Source organism: Rhinatrema bivittatum, chromosome 14, assembly GCF_901001135.1.
Source record: "Rhinatrema bivittatum chromosome 14, aRhiBiv1.1, whole genome shotgun sequence".
NCBI lineage: Eukaryota > Metazoa > Chordata > Amphibia > Gymnophiona > Rhinatrematidae > Rhinatrema > Rhinatrema bivittatum.
In genome coordinates this window covers 31,667,084-31,685,520 of record NC_042628.1, presented here as the reverse complement: position 1 = coordinate 31,685,520, position 18,437 = coordinate 31,667,084, and the positions used below count along the sequence as shown (strand labels likewise).

The 18,437-nt window shown below is 40.1% G+C and overlaps 1 long non-coding RNA gene across 2 annotated transcripts in view; it reads left to right on the top strand.

The window, feature by feature from the left end:
• LOC115076214 overlaps positions 1-18,437 on the top strand; it is a 1,112,347-nt gene that overhangs the window by 103,030 nt on the left and 990,880 nt on the right. The window lies entirely within an intron of this gene.

The window sequence follows — 18,437 nt, the reverse complement described above, 5'->3', positions numbered from 1 at the left end:
GCATTTTATGTATTTATGTATTCAAAATTTATAAACCACCTATCATTTCTAGGCGGCAGAAATAGAATGCCTTGACCTGGTTCCTAGATGAAGGCACTTGTAGGTCAGCAGGCAGGGCATATTCCATAGGGATGTGAATCATTTTTATAATGAATTGAAATATCGTACGATATTTCTTAATTCGTTATATATTGGTTAAAATGCGAAACGAACACTTCCCCCAAATTTTTGTGAAAATCGTTTTTTCGGGTTAGTGCACGCTAATGGGAGTTAGCGCGCACTAACAAAAAGCCATTTATTTTTGTTGTTTTTATTTGTTTTTTGTTAGTGCGCACTAATGGGAGTTTGCGCGCACTAAGCCGAAAAACAATTTTTCACTTAAAAAAAAAAAAAAAAGCCAATCCGCGGGAAAACGAGATTTTTTCCCACGGCCAGACGAACCCGAAAGCGCAAACGATTGGGTACCAGATTCACATCCCTAATCTGTATGCAGTAATTTCAAGACAATTACTACTATTTTGAAAATTATGCTAAAATTAATAGGTAACTAATGGAATTTCAAAGTATAGGTGATATATATGATCAGCCAGCTTAGCTCCAAACAATATGCTTGCTGCAGCATGCTGCAATAATTACAAAGCAAGTAAATATTTTCTGGGCAGGCCACAGTACAGGCTATTACAATAGTCTAATTGACTAAATAGTAATACCTGTAAAATAGAACATATCAGTGGTCAACATATATTTTAAGTGTAAGCATTTTCAATTCATAAAGACATCTTCACAACTTGCTTTATCTGAGGGATCAAGATAAGTTTAGAATCAATTATTAGACAGAAATTTCTTGCCTCAGATGACAGGGAGTCTTGTATTAGCAAAGGATAAAGTAAAATCAATTTCAGACAGAGGCATTTTCCTATCCATAAAACAGTTTTTTGCAATGTTAAGAACCATGTGACTGGCTAACAGGCAATCATTGATATTTGACACGTAATTGTGAAACTGTTGGAAAAGAGAATCATTATCTTTGCAAGGAAGATGAAACTGTATATTGACTGTGTATATAAAAAAATAACTTTTAACTGTCGGAGGACCTTTAAGGAATAACATACAAGTTAAAAAGTACAGATAGGGGTACATTTTAAAAAACAGCGCGCGCTCGTACTTTTGTTCACGCACCAGGCGCAAACAAAAGTACGCCGGGATTTATAAGATACGCGTGTATCTTATAAAATCCGGGGTCAGCGCGTGCAAGGGGGTGCACATTTGTGCAACTTGCGCACGCCGAGCCCTGCTTACATGTCCTCCATAGCAAAAATAAAGTTACGTGGCAGGGCGCATATATATTTATGCGCACTTTTCAGGTTCACAGCCCGTAACACTTGGGCCCCACCCAGACCACGTCTATTCCCCACCCTTTTTTGAAAACTTTCGAAATGTGCAGGCTGAGGGAGATATGCACCTATCGCGGTGGCTTTTAAAATATACTCAACACACGTGAATCTGACTTATTTGTGCATCCCCTAATTAATGTGTGCACCGGGCTTTTAATTCACCTCTAAGTCTACAGAAGGGTGAACAGTTTTTTTCATTTCTCTTTGTGTGCAGCAGCTTCTAAGTTCCAATTGATCAACAACTTCAAATAAAAAAAAACAAATTGGGCTAGACTTTACAAGCAGTGCACGCAGTGTACATGTGTGCGCGCTACCCGGCGTGCACACATGTATGCCTGATTTTATAACATGCATGCTCAAGCACATGCATGTTATAAAATCTGGGGTCGGCGCACACAAGAGGGTGCACAATTGTGCCCCTTGCGCGCGCAGAGACGCGCTGCCTTCCCCCGTTTCCTACCCCCACCCCACCTTCCTTTCCTTTCCCCTACCTCCCCAGCCCTTCCCCCCCCCCCCCCCCCCCACTACCTTTTCCTTTTTCTTTTTTGTATTTCACAACTTACTTCAGCCGGCCAATTGCCGGCACGCGATCCCTGGCACAGCGGACCAGATTCCTTTGATTTAACCAGTTTTGTCTTTTAAGCTGTAGACCAGAGCATTTACCCCCTTCCATATACCACAGATACAACTTGAGACATTACCTCACTCTTTAATAAAAACTTTAATAATGCGTAAAGGTTACAAAATCCATTGTACAACCTTGTAACATATATTCATTCAATCATTACAACTTATTGAAATCGGTAAGACTTCTGGCCTACGGTCCACAGGTCCCATGACAGGGGCCTCAATATGCAATTATTGTGCGATAAACACATGCATTGATTGCTTATCATTGCTTAGCAAATGACCCCCTAAGTCTGTGCCTGAGGCAATGGAGGGTGAAGTGACTTGCCCAAGGTCACAAGGAGTAGCAGCAGCAGGATTTGAAACCTGACTTGGTTCAAAGCTCACTGTTCTAACCATATTAAATGATCTGATGGGCATGCAGATCATAAATAAGCAAATCAAATATCACAGTTGCGAGGAGTCCCGGGGGTGGGGGCCACGTGGTGAGGCCACCATTGTGTGATGCCGAATTGGGGCTGCTTCATCACTGTAATTTTTGCCAGTGGTATTTTACCACTGGGTTAGTAAAATACTTCAGCTTAATAAATGACCCCCTTAATTGCAAATTAAATTCATTAAGTTACCCTTTGTTGCATACTTATTTTTATTTTGTTCCTGTGTATATTACTGTTTCAAAAAACTTTGCGTTTTTATACTCCAATTGCTCCCACTGTTATAAGTAAAAGTAAATCAGCTGTGATGACATTCCTCAGCTCGGAGTGCCATGCAGGTATTACACTGACTCATGAAGTCTAAATATAACATAGACAACTTGGGAGTAGATAAAGAAAGGAATTTTTAACAAACTGGAGACATGGTTATAATAAAAAAAGTTTACTAATTTTTATGCAATCCTTCCTGTAAAATTTAATGAACAACAAAATACACTGTGACAAAAAAAAACTGGAAATTTAGAAATAAGCCCAAACAGTGAGTTGACATGGTCAAATTGATATTTTGGAGACTATGGCTAGTACTGTTGCTTTATTGCATAGGTTACAGGGAGAGGGAGGTATACTAATGGGTGGTGAGCAATCTGGTTGTTGCAATACTCAGAATGAATGCATGTATTCCAAGGGAGAAATTGGTGCTTGACTTGCTAGCAAATTTGCATAAAAATAAAAAGTATTTTCCAATCACTATACTCTTGCTTGGCTGGGCAATATTACTTCATTATATTCTTAATAAATTATTTTAATGAAATTGGATAAATAGTAGTGAATTTATAATGTTCAATTTTTTTTTAAACATTTTGGGGCGGATTTTCAGAGCCCTGCTCGCGTAAATCCGCCCAAAACCGGGCGGATTTACGCGAGCAGGGCCCTGCGCGCCGGGAAGCCTATTTTACATAGGCCTCCCGGCGCGCGCAGAGCCCCGGGACTCGCGTAAGTCCCGGGGTTCTCGGAGGGGGGCATGTCGGGGGTGTGTCGGGGGCGGGCCCGGTCGTCGCAGCGTTTCGGGGGCGTGTCAGCAGCGTTTTGGGGGCGGGTACGGGGGCGTGGCTACGGCCCGGGGGCGTGGCCACACCCTCCGTACCCGCCCCCAGGTCGCGGCCCGGCACGCAGGAGGCCCGCTGGCGCGCGGGGATTTACGCCTCCCTCTGGGAGGCGTAAATCTCCCGACAAAGGTAAGGGGGGGGTTTAGACAGGGCCGGGCGGGTGGGTTAGGTAGGGGAAGGGAGGGGAAGGTGAGTGGAGGGCAAAGGAAAGTTCCCTCCGAGGCCGCTCCGATTTCGGAGCGGCCTTGGAGGGAACGGGGTAGGCTTCGCGGCTCGGCGCGCGCCGGCTATACAAAATTCATAGCCTTGCGCGCGCCGATCCAGGATTTTAGTGGATACGCGCGGCTCCGCGCGTATCTACTAAAATCCAGCGTACTTTTGTTTGCGCCTGGAGCGCAAACAAAAGTAGGCTGTTCGCGCTCGTTTTAAAATCCGCCCCTTTATGACTATTACTCCTACTACTTAACATTTCTGTAGTACAACACGACATGCGCAGTGCCGTACAAACATACAAAAAGCAGTCCCTGCTCTATAGAGCTTACAATATAATAAGCAAACATACAGGACAAAGGAGCAATTTGGTCCAGAAATGGAAGCTGTAAAGGGGTGGATTAAAGCTGCACATGACACCGAAAAGTCCTTTCTAGATGGTGGTCTGTGGAATCAGCTGTTGTATTAACATTTAGCTTGACTTAACATGCTTTATTATTTCCAGCAAATAGTATGTTCTCTTTCTATGCTGATACCCCAGCTCAGGTCCATGCAACACATCTTGGATGCTTTGGGGCACTGAACTAGTGGACTTAATGAGCAAAGTCTGATGCTAATGAGCAGGCTATGAGAACAGATCCTTACAAAACTGTATCTGTTATGGATTTTATGAATTTATGCATATCCTCTAATTTCTATTCAGAAGAGAGTTGTTGAAACAGTGGATTCTAGCTAAAAGAATCAAAATTGCTGAAACTATGAGAATACATGTGACAAATATCTTTTTTTAATTATGAACAAAATACAAGCCAAAATGAATCACATTTGTTTTTGTTAAAAATTATGATACAAGTCCAAATAATCTGTTCTTAATATAACAGATGCATGCAACAGTCCAGAAATTTAAGACATATTAGTGGGGTTTATTAACAATGGCATTGCATAGAACAATTAGTCTTTACTACAAGTTGTACAAGTATGGGTACATTTTTTTAATAAATATCTAAGATCAATTAAAAAGAAACACTCATCCATTATTTCCTACTTCTGTTGTAAAACAAGAAACGTGAGGCTAATGGACCTGTTTAACTTTTTTAGATGTAGCAAGTGATCTCATTTTTATTGATGATAAGATAATGGATGTTAGCAGTTAGCTTTTACTTCTCTTCTTGGCAAACAAGCACACTCACACTGGCACTTAAACATTTCCTGCAAAGTCTTGGCTGGAATCACTTTTGTTACTCTTATACCAAATAAAACTTTAAACTGGGTCAGCATTCTGAAGGGCCAAAGGACATAGCCAAGCTACAACTTTTAAAACACTTTTTAAAATTGTTTTCCAAATAGAATTCATACAGAACTGGCTGATTTTGTGTACCCAAACAAAAGATTTACAACAAAAATTCAAAAAAATAGTCTATTAATACTTTTGAAATTAGAATTTTCTACTTTCAGTTGAGGTTCAGACAGTTATATCATAAGACTAACCAAAATGAATCTGTCAATATGCAATGTGACACCTAGTGGACAGATTTAGACAGGGTTTGAAATTGTTTTATTTCTGCTTTTATTGTAGGTCCAAGAAAACAAACCGGTAACCGATCCAATGTAGCGGACAGCAAAAGGATGATAAGATGGAATCGGTAAAAATGGACTTTATTGAAACTTGCCCGACTCTGGCCGAGTTTCGCTCAACCGAGCTGCCTCAGGGGCTTCTTGAACCATTTAAATTGGCTCTGTTCAGTTTCAATGTCTTTCACATCGAGGTTGAAGAAACATGAGTCAACATACCGAGTGTCAACGTGTTCAAGGAACTGCCACTTGCAGTTCATAAATGACTTGTGCAAGCGGTATTGATGCGATTCTTTAGTCGAACGGCATCCAGTCACTCACCGATCAAACAAACGCTGCGAACTGCAAGTGGCAGTTCCCTGAACACGTTGACACTCGGTATGTTGACTCATGTTTCTTCAACCTCGATGTGAAAGACATTGAAACTGAACAGAGCCAATTTAAATGGTTCAAGAAGCCCCTGAGGCAGCTCGATTGAGCGAAACTCGGCCAGAGTCGGGCAAGTTTCAATAAAGTCCATTTCTACCAATTCCATCTTATCATCCTTTTGCTGCTTTTATTGTAGACCGCCGTAATTCTTTGTCTAGAACGATGGTATATAAATAAGTAAGTACAAAATATTTGAAATATGGGTTACAGATGGAGCCCCAGTTGATGGTCTTCAGCTAAGAACTATTGCTGTAATGTTTGGACTAAAATACATTGGAAGGGAACATAAGATGGGGGAAGATCCCCCACGTAGTTGCAAATGAAGATTCCTGGCAGCAGTTGCCAGTTCGGGTTTCATCTGAGCTGAAAACTCAAAGGAGCAGGAAAAAAATACCTAGCTTGGTGCACTCTTTACTTAGCTGCAATTAAGCTGGGTAGAGAGTATGGAGGTAGATTTTAAAAGGAACGCGCGCAGCGTACATATGCGCACACTACCCGGCACGCACACATGTATGCCGGATTTTATAACTTGCGCACACAGGGGCGAGCAAGTTATAAAATCAGGGGTTAGCACGCGCAAGGGGGTGCACAATTGTGCACCTTGCGTGCGCCGAGCCGTACTGCCTTCCCCCGTTCCCTCCACTCTGAAATCGGAGCGGCCTCGGAGGGAACTTTCCTACCCCTCCTGCCCTTCCCCCCCTACCTTTTCCTTTGCTTTTTTTTATTTCACAATTTACTTCAACCCTGGGGCTGAAGTAAGTTGCACGCGCCGGCCAAGCGGCAAATATGGCCGCTGTGTCGGGAGCCTGACCACACCCCACACCCTCCTCTCTCCCCCCCTTTTTGCAAGCCCTGGAACTTACACGCATCCCGGGGCTTTACGTGAGTCATCGGGCCTTTTGCAAATAGGCCCGGCATGTGCAACCTTTTTAAAATCTGGCCCATATTGCACACATCAACTCCTCTTTTACCTTTCATCACGCCAAATGACAGAAAATCTTCACTGATGTCAACTTTCCTGTTCGTACCTCTGACTGTATATGTAAAATTGGCCCTCAAAGCCTACCCTCACCCTGTGTTAATAGTGCCCCCTCTTACAGTGGTATAAATAGTAGAGTGACATATTGGTCCCTATAAAGGTGTTCGCTCTCGCGCTCTCTCTCGCTCTCGCTCTCGCGCTCTCTCTCGCTCTCGCTCTCGCGCTCTCTCTCGCTCTCGCTCTCGCTCTCGTTCTCTCTCTCTCTCCTTAACAGGCAATAAGGCCCTACCGCATGCAATAATGGCCATATTTTCCACATTGCTGGCAGCACTGTGGGGAAATAACACCAACTTTTCCCGTGGTGCTATGGGGGCGATTGTGTGCGGTATGGCTGCAATATGGTGGGCAAAGCATTCGCCTGTGATGTGGCCAGCTGCCCACTATCGCTTGATGCCCCTTTTTCCCTGACTCATCATTCTGCTATATATATATATATATATATATATATCAATCAGAATGTTGAATCTAGGGGATAGTTAGTGGTTTCATGTTCTTTTGAAAATTGACATATCTGATATCACTTCTAACTATTGTGCCTGTCAAGGGGCAGTATTAGCTTGGCCAGGCTTAAAATGCTTAGTTTGGGAGTTTCCTCTTACAATATTTTATTACCTAATATAATTTTGTTTGGTTGACGAGCCAATAACAAGAGCTGCTACAAATGCAGCTATTTGTTTTTCCCTAGGAATCTATTTTCAGCAGTAAACTGGAATTGGCTTGCCACTAGCACATCAAGCTAGATAATGGGACATCTGAGTGTCCTATAAGCAAGTATGATTATTTTAGATAGGAATTTAAGAAACTGGGGCTGACAAAATGTTTCTCTGGTAAACCAATACATATTGATTTTTTTGTATAGCTTCTTTTTGTTTTGTTTTTTTATATTAATAGAAACATAGATCTTCAAACTTTCACACAGGCTATAACAAAATGATAAAAATTATTTATGAAATCAAAACTGATAATAGCTATTGTAGTCTTATTTTTTAATGTACTGTCATAAAAATTAAGGGGGTGATTTATCAAAGTGCTATATGGCATTTTCACATGTGTTAAAGGCATTTTTGCATGCGTTAAGCACCTTTAACGCATGCAAAAATGCTTTTAATGCATTCAAAAGTACCATAACGCATGGTGAGATGCAAATCAGAAAAATGGGAGGAGTTTGGGTCAGGATTTGTGGCCAATTTTGCGAAACCATGTTGCACGGCTTTAACACAAATTTTAACTATACTGATTTCATTTGCGTTAAGCCCCTGTGACATAGTGAGGGCAAAGGCTATCGGCGCCATTTTGAATACTGGCAGCCAAGGGTGTGAGTGCAGGAGATGGCTCCTGGACGCCCTGCTGGACCACCAGGGAGTTTTGGTAAGTCTTGGGGGGGGGGGGGGGGGTCAGGAGGGTGGGGGGTTTGTAGTTAATTCTTATTCGTTTCCTGGCTAAAATTAAATTAATGTATAAACATATTGGGGGCCCCCTTGCCAAATGCAATGTATCTGCCCCCCGACAAATACGAAGCCCGAATGCAACGTATGGCATCCCTCAGCATATTCTATAGAACGAGAATTGTTGTTGCCTTGTGAGTCCATTAGGGATGTGCAATCTTCTAGTATCTTAATAAAGCTTGGTAGATATTTGAACATTTGTATCATATCCATATCTCCCCTTTCTTCTAAAGAGCACATGTTAACTCTTTAAATCACTCTATCATAGTACAGGTCATGCACCCTTTTAGTGGACCACATTGAATTGCCTGTATTTTATCAATGTCCACGCAGGTGAATTTTAAAAGGAGTAACAAGTGTACCTGTAACATACCCGAGTTAAATGCATGTAATGCAGGTAAAACCTATTGACAATTCAATGACATATATTGTAGCAACTTTTAAAAGCCCACTTACACAGGTAAAGTACATTAACACATGTAAAACCCAGTTTTAAGCATGTAACAGCTCTTGAAAATCAGGTTCTCAAGTGTGGTCTCCAGAATTGGACATTTACTCAAAGTAGAATCTCAGAGATCTGTATCAAGATATTTCTTCCTGCTAGTGATCCCTCTGTATGTATACTCAAGTATATTAGCCTTCCCTACTGCTTTGCTGTATATACTGCCTATCTTGAGATAATAAGAGTTCCTTCACCCATTTTTAGTAGTAGTTGAACAGAACTGTGAAGGGTGAAGTCAGTACACTTGAGCTCCTTCTGTATTCTGGATTGACCCCCCATCAGATCCCATTATCTTGTTTACTTTTAATTGTGCCAGTAACTTATCGTTATATTGTGTATGTTTTATTTTGTAAATCACTTTGAGCGTTTGCACAAAAGTGATTAAGAAATGTTAAACTAAACTATTACCTTCTCAGAAAATGGTTATACATTTACCCTATAGTCCCCTATGTCCTTCTTTTTACCCTTGGTTCTTCATACTCTCCTTCTTGTTTGATATCAAGCAAATGCATTTTTTTCAAGATATCTGCTTTCTTCTGATTATTTTCCTCTTCACTACACCAACCCCTTCAGACTTCCTCTTTTCACTTTTATAGCTACAAAAAGTTTTAGTCTCTGCTTTAACTGATTGAGCAGTATACTTTTCATTTGAGCCTTTGTCCATTTTTTTTTGTATAAATGTCTTTATTAGATTTTAACAAAGAAAAGAACAAACTGTACAATAACAGACCATAATAGCAGGGAACCCTAATGATCCCCACCCGTCCTCCTGAACCCCCAGGAGCTGCTAAAAGAAATACAAAGGTAGCAATTCTAAATGAAGAATAATGATTGGAAACTAGCAGATGACGTGGGGGTGCCCACTGGCTCTGCAACACAGCTGGGAGTCATTGAATAAATGGTTCCCAAATCCTAGGAAAGGCAGATTGCCTACTCCTCTTCATCCATAGTCCATGACCAATGGTCCAAAATCAAGGGATCCAAGATTTCTGCAAACCAGAAGTCAAACATAGGTGCATCACTCCGAATCCACTTATGCAAGATGCATTTCCGAGCAATGCACGCCCCCTTGATTTGGAGTATGCAAGTCAAAACACTACAACTCAGTTCATATGTAAGAATTCCTAAGACCCCCAACAAAGGCATGCACAGGGATCGTACACCCCATCAATGTTGACTGATACTTCAGTACAGCTTCCCAAAAACTATAAATTTGAGGGCATTCCCAAAGCCCATGACTTAGAGAAGCAAGGGTCTCAGGACATTTAAGACACTGTGAGCTTTTGCCAGTTTAATTCTGCTTCCTTACTCTGGCAGTCCTGGTAATTGTGCCTGCTCTCCTCTTCCTACGGCTATAGTTTTGTCAGGCCTAGTGAATTTAGGAGGCGCAGAGCAACTACGTTGGGCACCTTAAAAAAAAAATGAAAGAGAATAGAGAGATCCTTATGGTTCTGCAAAGAAGTAGCAGAAAAAGTAAGAGCAAAATATCTAGCATTCAGTATAGCAGGGGACTTACCATTTGACAATTAGGTAAGATAGAGAGCAGGTTCTATAGTAGAAAGAGAGAAAATGTGGTACTAACATCGTGTAACCCTTGCTGTAGTTACACGATGTTAGGTTTCATATTAGGTGCTACCACCCAGTAAAAAGATCTAGGCATCATAGTGGATAATACTTTAAAATCGTCGGCTCAGTGTGCTGCAGCAGTCAAAAAAGCAAACAGAATGTTAGGCATTATTAGGAAGGGAATGGTTAATAAAACGGAAAATGTCATAATGACTCTGTATCGCTCCATGGTGAGACCCCCACCTTGAATACTGTGTACAATTCTGGTCGCCTCATCTCAAAAAAGATATAATTGCGATGGAGAAGGTACAGAGAAGGGCAACCAAAATGATAAATGGGATGGAACAGCTCCCCTATGAGGAAAGGCTGAAGAGGTTAGGACTTTTCAGCTTGGAGAAGAGACGACTGAGGGGGATATGATAGAGGTGTTTAAAATCATGAGAGGTCTAGAACAAGTAGATGTGAATCTGTTATTTACACTTTCAAATAATAGAAGAACTAGTGGGCACTCCATGAAGTTAGCATGTGGCACATTTAAGACTAATTAGAGAAAATTCTTTTTCACTTAATGCATAATTAAGCTCTGGAATTTGTTGCCAGAGGATGTGGTTAGTGCAGTTAGTGTAGCTGGGTTCAAAAAAGGTTTGGATAAGTTCTTGGAGGAGAAGTCCATTAACTGCTATTAATCAAGCTGACTTAGGGAATAGCCACTGCTATTAATTATATCAGTAGCATGGGATCTTCTTAGTGTGTGGGTAATTGCCAGGTTCTTATGGCCTGGTTTGGCCTCTGTTGGAAACAGGATGCTGGGCTTGATGGACCCTTGGTCTGACCCAGCATGGCAATTTCTTATGTTCTTATGCCTGACCATTTTTAGCAATTTTGAGAGTTATACTCCTGAATCACATGCTTTGATTTTCAGATTGTAGAAAATCCTGAAATCTTGGGATATCAACTGATATTGAATTTTTTAAATTTAAATTTTATATTAGTGATATTTCTTTTCAAGAGGCTTTAAAATGCTCACTATAACTAATGCTTTATTGAATGTACATTAGGCATACTATAATGAAGCTATTTTTAAAATGTATTATAACAAGAGGTTGATATTGCTAGGAAGTAATTACTGTATGTAGTTCGTTCTTCTAAAACGTAAGTCTTTGACATTTTAAAACTAAACCTTTGTACAATGAATTGTGATGGAAAATAAAGAAAAACTTTTTTTTTTGCTCAAAACTAGTCCAAAGCCTACTTCATGAAAAGTAACAATGATGCATGCCTAAGGATGCATAGAATCAGAGTAGAATGAATCAAAAAGACAGTATTACTTTAATATACTTAATACAGTTAATTTGTCAGTGACTTCTTAAGTTATGGCACATTTACCTGTGGCAGAGCTGCCCTTATTGTCCTAAAGTTAAACAGTTGTAGACTACATTAGGAAAGCCATTAATAAATGTATTTGTATTCCTTTTGTGCTTTGGGGAGACTATTAATGTTTTCCCTCTGGCCTCTGTGCAGCCGAGACCCATGAGAACAGAGCAATTTGCTGAAGATTGTTTTACCCTTGCTGCTTTTACTAACTCTTACCAGCATTTTTTTTTTTTTGCTCAATATTCTGGGCAAAAAAAAACAAAAAAAAAAACCGAAAACCCAAAAACAATAATACATATTTACTTCTAATTAATTTCTTGTAGCTCCAAGATCCCTGTTTTGGAGAATGAACCAACAGAATATATTGCTGGGGAAAAACCAGTGACTCATGCAAGGGTTGCTTTTGAGGACCTCTTCCCTTTTGAGCTCGTGTGATCACAGTTCACGGAATGTCAGAAGGATGGTGCCTTCCTTCCCTGTGCTTAGTGCCCCGAAGAGTTATTTTTCTTGTCCCCACCGCTTTTGAAGATCCTGGATAAAAAATTGAGAGACAGGTCTTATGTCTTAGTTGTGCTCCCTTCTCCCAGTTCTATCTTTTTTTTTTCCTTCCACTCCCTCCCTTGCAGCCATTAATTTCTTCCTCCCATGTGACCTGTGACTTCTCCCTTGTAGGCTGTGTTCTTTGCTTCCATGTATGGCATGTCTTCCCCCCCATTCATTTGATTTGCTCTGTTAAGTAACTCTAAACTACATGATTCTGTGTTCTACTGATGCTAGGAGAACGAACCTGATACCCATAAAAAAAACTACTTAATAGAATCGTGCACATTCTCATCACTGGGGGTATCCAAATGGAGAAACTGTCACCAATTCACTGCCTCCAATCAGAAACCCTTCTCCCGGCTCAGGTATCCCTCCGCCCGGCTGCACAACCAATTAACATAAACACACATCACAATTGAAACTTCGCAATCTAAACAGTAAATGCCCTAACTAAATCAGAACAATCATGAATGTGGGCAGGCGAGATGGACAAGGAGCTGGCCACAGGGTGAGGAGTAGGTGCAAAAGGGATGGCAAAATGGTTGGACCCAGCCTCTATCCCTCGCACAGCCAGATCTGCCCCCCCCCCCCCCCCCCCCCCCCCGGTCACCCCCGAGCTTTGAATAACCCAATCGGGCTTAGTTTCAGCGACCCCCCCCCCCCCCCCTCCTTCTTTCCTGAGTCCTGCCCTCCTTTGCCAATACCGCCCATCCTGCCTTGGTCCGACCTTCCCCGTTACCCCAGGCTTCCTGGCATGCCCTGACTTTAGCAACTTCAGCACGGCGGTGCCATGTTGCATCGATACGTATCGATGCAACACACCCCAGGATTGCCACCATGCGCCGGAGGTGAGAGCACTCTTGCCCGGCCCCCTGTTCTGTGCTCAGAACGTGGCACAGAGTTATCAGCAGCATCCGCTCACCAGCCCAGCGCCGCTTCCTATCAAAGCTGTGCTCTTTATTTCCAATGAAAGATTTGTTGCTGTGAATTTCCGGGAATGCAAAATGCAACTATGGTAGGAGGTTGAGTAGATAAGACAGTTAAATTATGGCTGCCAATTATTATGAAAGATTATCACAAGCTAATATAAAAATGTAAAAAAAAAAAAAAAGGCACAAAAAAAGAAAGATTGGGATGAAAACCTATAGGAAAAAGAGCAAAGAAATTGCCAAGTTCATTAGCTATGTTAGTAATTCTACTTTAAAATACAGTGAGAAGTGAAATAGGACAGTTTTCTGATACATAAACGTTAGATTCTTGCACAGAATTAGAAAACTTTCATAAATAAATGATTATGGATCTGCAATATACTTTTGGGGAAAAAAAGGTACTTAATAGCATACATTGTTCTAGATAATCTGTTGTCTGACAATGTTGCCTTCATATTCTTGACGGGTTTTTTTTGGCAATAAGTAGAGATGTTCTAATTATGGCACTCTAGGGTGAGGATAGGTTGGGGAAGTAGTTGCACTAATTTCTACTGAATGGGCACTAATAGGACCCTTCCAAACTGCTACTTGCTCTTCAGAGGCTAATGTACACCGGTTCTGCCATTGGCAAAATCAAATTCTGCTACTGTGCCAAGCAATATAAGTATTTATTCATAGTAAACAAGTCTTGATTGCTCCTCCTAATGCATGAACCACATTAAATATTAATATTCAAGGGCCAAAGAGAAATACTCACCCGTTTATTAACTAACTGAATCTGATAGATAATTAGCCTCCAGCTAATGTCCTGCTTTCCACCTGATATCTCGAACTGGAAATAGGACACTCCAGGCATGTTAGATATATGCTATTTGTCTGTTCATATCATTATGGAAGAACTCGCCTTACATGTGCCATACCATCATAACTGAAATCTGCTGGGTGAGGGTGGGGAGGGTCATGATGTGATTGATCCTTTGTTAAATAAAATAGTCTTAGTATTATATTGATTCTTAAGTGTTCCTTTAACTTGATCTGATAGTTTCCTCCTGCTCCTTTGGGGCTTCCAGCTCAGTAGGGCTGGGATCTGGTGATAGGAGTCCCTTCATTTGCAACTGCTCAGGGATTCCCCCCCCCCCACACGCACACACATTTTATAATCCCCTCACAACTTACTTTTTAATCTAGTCATTGGAGTGATATTCTCTTAACTAGAAGCCATGCACTAGAGCTGCTTCTGGAATCCTACAATCACGGGCCTTTGAAGTCTTCATGTTAAGATTCCGATGACCTCTTCCAAAGGAGCCGTGAGCAGTGTCTCTGTAGCAGCATCCCCAGCTGGCCTGGGGAGCAGAAGACTTGAGCTGGGGATCAGACGTAGGCCCCCTCGGCATAGCGGTGCAAAGCACTGCCGCTGAACCAGTGGGCTGGCCCAGTTTTCTTTTTATTTTCATTTAGGAGGCGTGTATGCCATGGGCTACAGCAAAATGTTGGGCAATGTACAGTTCAAATTGATATTACAGCAAAACCAGTTATTGCGAGCAAGAACCTTTTTTGGATAAATACAAACTTTGGAAACAAAGATGCCTTGAAGATATGCAACAAGGTCACATCAAAGCTGCACAAGTTTTAAACTGCAGTTTTTGAACATCGCAAACTTTATTAATAAAAAATTGTATTGCATTGTAAAATTGACTTGCAAATTCTAACACATCAACATAGCATAGACTTAACATGCTACAACTTTAAAAAATAATTTTAAATGATATTGCTTCCATTGTATTAAAACAAACTATTCATAGAAATATAGAAATGATGGCAGAAAAGAACCAAATAGTCCATATAGTCTACCCAGCCAGTTTTTTAGGGTAGTAAATGCTACTCTGTGTGGTTTTCCCCAAACCTTATGATATCCCATAAAATTGCGGCTAGCAACATTTTTTTGATGGGTGATGAGCTTTCTTAAAAATTCAGACAGTGCTGCTTGATGTGCTTTGCTTAAGGACTTTGCCATAGAAGCAGTCCTGTGCTTTTCCCCTTACGTCTGCGTATCAGTACCCCACAGACAGTGGAAGTGGGAGCCCTCTTGGTTGTTGTCTGAATCCAATTCCCCTTTTCCCCCTGCCATTAAGGTTAGAAATCTCCATGCCTTCTAACAAGGGTAGTAAGGAGAAGCATCATAACAATCTATATTTAGCTCCATGATTTGCCATCTATAATGTAATTTTTATTTACATTCATTCCTTAAATGTTCCCAAATCCTTAACATCTCACTCACAATATAGAAACATCACTACTATGAGCATGGCATATTGGTATAGTACCTTTCATTTGATAAGGTTGGCATCATAATCAAATTACGTTTTTATCATCTGAAAAAAAAAAAAGGTAGTTTCATGCAGTACTTTGAATGGTTTTAAGGTCTTTGAAATAAATTAATTCCAGCTCTACATTCATTTTATTGTGGGAACTTTATTATCAATATTAAAAGTTTAATTCCTCCATAATGGTGAATTAATACTTAGATTCATAAACTTTAATACCACTGCTTTCTGCTTGTCTATCACAGATGTACTGAACACAGCTAGTGGCAGCCCAGGATTATTATGCAGGTTTTCAATTCACTGCCATTTATACAACTTCAAACAGTTTGCTAAAGTAACTAAAGAACCTATTCATCTTCTTTGAGCACATTTTCTTATGTTTAAATATCCATTGTGCAAGAAATGTACTTTTATATACTAATAGGAACAATTGCTATACAAGTTAGAACTCACAGTTCACTATTATATTTTAACAAGATATTATCATATTGGTTATCTTTGTGCATGAACTATTGGAGTAAAGAATTCTCTTTCTATTTTTGTTTCCTTTTAAAGAATTCTAAAGCTTATTGTGTAAAGCCCTTTGGATTAATTTAGCAATGGAGCCAAGTGCTAACGACCAGGCTCTGGCTATGGGAAATCTTTAGGCTAACATCAGATGGCTGTAAGAAATTTGCACCAACTCCATTACTTCAAAAAGTATCCCTATTGGTTTCTCACTCATGGCCTGGGGATTTCTGTAGACGTTCCAGCAGTTGCTATTGTAATTCCATACAACCTTGATCAGTAAAGAAACCATGTGGCAGAAAAATATATTTTGCATTATTTTTGGGCCCATACAATGGGCTACATTAGTCAAAGGAGCTGCAATCTCTCTTCTAAAGGTCAAACAATTCCTAATACAGTTTCCTTCTGGCTAATCTCCTCACCTTTTCTTTTTCTTCTCAGCAAGCTAATCACAATGTGGTTTCCTGTTTGATTTCTCATACTTTTTCATAAGCCGCTTTCCTCAAACATCACTAAGGACTGATGTGATTTACTAAATGTTTTATTCGCATAGAAGTGTAAATTACTAGGGAAGAAACCCTGGTGAATTATCCTCAATTCAGGTCCCCAAATCTCTTCCCACAAATTAGGTGTAAGACTACTCTGATAAACTTATTCTTGTTTATCTCTAGGCCCTATCCTAGACCAAATACAACAAAAGTAAACCACACTTAGGTAGAAAAACATAAGTCATCCCGGTTTATTAACAAAGCTTCCTGACAATAAACAAAGTATATTTCATAATAGTAGACAAGATATATCATCGCACATCATTATGACAAATTCAGTGACCCCAGTCCAACTTAAACCTGTCACTGGATACCAACAATCCACCCCCAGTCTAAATTTAAAATCTGAACAACAAGGTAGTTGGTAGCCTGTTACCCTATACTCCTTGTGACTGCCCTTTAAATGTATAATTAGCTCTGTTTTTTAAAATAGGAAAACATTTTCAAATCCCACTCTTCATAGAAATTTCTCACCCAGAAGCTGGAATTGGGAATTGCCAGCAGCTATCTCTTCCCAGTTGTCCTGAGGTTCTCTCATGTGGTTCTCTCTCTCTCTGCATTTGATGATGCCACTACTCCAGATGTTGCAGCAGTTGTGTGCACATTGCTGTTAGACTTATCACCTAGTGCTATGAATCTTACAGCTGGTTATAACTGCACTGTTATTTTTTTTTAACTCTTCATCATTTTTAAATGTTAACACGTTAAACTAACTTGACAAGAAATAGAGCACTTAGAGATCAAAATATAAAGAAAAGGAAAAACAAGCATAAGGGAAATATAAGATCTCAAAGTACTCTGTCAGACCACAAAACAAAAGGGAGATCCAATAGAAATTAAGAGAGGAAATATAATTAATAAAGAAATAAAAAAGAACCGAACAAATGCTAAGGAAGTGGATCTTCAGAAAATTAAGGAGCCGGATGTCACATAAATTCTTAGCTAGATGATAGAGACACAGAATCCTGTCTGCATCTATCATTAAGGAAAACATTTAATTGGGAAGGATCAAAGAAAACAAACTTAACTCCCTGAAATTTAACGAAACGTTTACAGGGAAAATACAACCAAAACAAAGCCCCCAAATTCAAAACTGTAGGATGCATAAGGAAAAAAGGCTTTCTCTTAGTTGTTACTTTAGAAACATCTGGAAACATACAGATCTTAAATCCCAAAAAGGGATGTTCTCTCTTATGAAAAAACATCAGGATAAAATCCCAATTGGAGCAAAGGTAACCAGTAGAGTAGAAGAAACAACATCTTCATCTGCCGTTCATTCAATAAAGGAAGGAAGATGTGAAGAATCTGGTAAATCAATTTTTCTCATTTGAACACCCTTTGGGTTTGCAGGAACATAGTAAGCTTTTGAAATATAAGGAAGCAAACTTTCCTTGATATTACACTATTTTTTGGGAAAATGTATCTGTCTCCAAAGTGATAATAAACTTTTTCTTAGGAAAGTTAATAATCCTTATGATCAGATGATGAATTACATTTTCAAGGTTTTCAAGCTTGTGCTGAAGATGTGTATGACCAAGCCAAACAGTTTCAACAGATTTTTGTAGAACTGCCTCTTTAGACTCCCAGAAATCTACTCTTGCTGAAATTTCAGTTATTTGGGAATAAATGCCATAGGACAATCTGAGAAACCTGATTGGATATCATTTGGGAATCCATAGCGAATCTCTCCAAAGTGATATTAGGGGGTTTAATCATTGGAGTAAAACATACCTCTGATAGCAATCCCTTCCATTGAAGCACTGGGCAAAATAGATGCAGGCAGGGATTCAGCACCAAGAGCATACCAGCCTCCAATTCCACAACTTGACTCCATTGTTTGAGTACTTCCTGATACCAGTTCAGTTGGCATAATGTTGTCATCGAGGCA